The sequence below is a fragment of the Echinops telfairi genome, unplaced genomic scaffold (assembly GCF_000313985.2).
Source record: "Echinops telfairi isolate 266 unplaced genomic scaffold, ASM31398v2 ScPeMD7_7427;HRSCAF=8465, whole genome shotgun sequence".
Lineage (NCBI taxonomy): Eukaryota > Metazoa > Chordata > Mammalia > Afrosoricida > Tenrecidae > Echinops > Echinops telfairi.
In genome coordinates, this window is record NW_022111327.1 from 15,055,322 (window position 1) to 15,057,365 (window position 2,044).

Here is a 2,044-nt window from a genome sequence, read left to right on the forward strand (position 1 = left end):
CCGGGAACCCAGGAGGCAAGAGAATTTTGGGAATGATGAGGGCAACAAATGTATAGATGTGCTTTACACAATTGATCTATGTATTGTGATAAATTGTATGAGCCCCAATAAATTGATTAATTAAAAAAAAAAAAAAAAAGAAAAATGAAGGCTTCTATTTTCTATAGAAATCAAGATTCTAGGAGAAAGTATTCCTATCCTTTTTAAAAAATGTATCGTAGGAAGTATACCCAGAAACCATTTATCATGTTCACATTTTTACATATACAATTAATTCAGTGATATTAATTACATTCTTCACATTGTGTTACCGTCACCACTATCGATTTCCATATTATTCCATCCCCCTCACAGAAGCTGAACGCTAATGACCAAAGGCCAGATGAGTTGTGGCATGACAGCAAGAATATCACACGAAGCAAACGAAAGGTCATTCAAAGGGCAGGAAAGAAAGGAAAGACCGAAGTGAAAGGCAAACGCGGCCCTGTAACTTGTAGGGGAGCTACAACAAATGGAAGACGTGATGAAGTGAAAGAGCTGAACGGAACATTTCAAAGGGCAGATCAAGAAGACAAAGTAAAGTATTCTAATGCAACGTACAGAAAGACCTGATATTGGAAAAAACAAAAGAGAAACAGCACACTCATTATATCTGCAGCAGAAAGAACTGAAGGAAAAAAATCAGAAAACATTTCAGTTGGATTATTGAAGGATTCTGGGGGCAAAATCCTGAATGAGGCTGGAAGCAACAAAAGAAGAGGGCAGGAGTTGGAGGTAGCCTTTGATCAAGAATTGATGGTGCTGAAGGAAGACTGCATGCTACACTGCAGGCATTCATGAAAACCAAGGCTCCGTTTGACAGAATACCAACTGAAGTGTTTCAACAAGTTGATGTAGCACTGGAAGCATTCACTCCTCTGTGCCAGCAAATCTGGAAGCCAGCTACCTCCCTGGCCAACCAACTGGAAGAGATCCATCTTTGTGCCCATTCCAAAGAAAGTGGACCCAATTGAATGTGGCAATCATCCAATAATATTATTAATATTCCATGCAGGTAGTTTTTGTTGAAGATAATTAAGAAATGGTTGCTGTAGCACAGCTGCCAGAAATTCAAGCTGGATCCCCAGGAGGGTGTGTCATGAAGGACAGAAAGCAGAGAATACCAGAAAGATGTTTACTTGTGCTTTGTTGACTATTCAAAGGCATTCAACTGTATGGATCATCACAAACTAACTCTGAAGAATATAAGGTATTGAGCTCATGGGGAATCTGTACATAGACCAAGAGATAGTCATTTGAATAGAACAAGGGAATCAGCAAAGTTGTGGTCAGGGTTGCATCTTTTCACCATATTGATTCAAACTGTATGCTGAGCAGCCTTATACAGTAAGTCACAGGCTCAAAAATCTTATCTTCATCTGGATGGGCTCTGGTTAGCGTGAACCACCTTGCTTAGCCTCACCAGGGTGCCCATTGGCTGCCTCGCCTCTTGAACATGGGCCCCTTCACAAATTCTCAACAACCTTAGACCCCTTGGGGAAGGTCATGCCATAGCATGTGAGGTTCCCCACAACTCGTTAAACTTCATACCAGCCAGTCCCACTCTTGTCCCTCCTCAGATCCCTATGAAAAAGGTCTATGGGTGTCAGTGGCCAGACTCAACTCTTCTCTGTATTGCTGCGTTTCTCCCACTTCCACTCAACAAGTGGATCTAGATGGTCAGCTAGCAAGTTTTTTAGGCTGCCTGCAGGCTCCCTTTAATGTTCAGTCCTAGAGAGGAGAATTCCATCATGGCTCCAGATTTTTCCACCTTCAGGTGCAAACTGCTGTTTCAAAATTTAAAAAGCCAAAACAACTCATTTTTTCTTCTTCAGTCTGTCAACAGTGCTAGTGGCAAGTCTTTTCAAATGCAAATATACTAAGCACTCAAAGCACTGGGCGAGGCTTACACTTTTAAGCATTCTTTGCAGGCAATTCTAATACCCATGAGTTAGTTCATTGTGTCAACCTGGCCTATAATCACATGTGGGGCTAATTGAAAGGC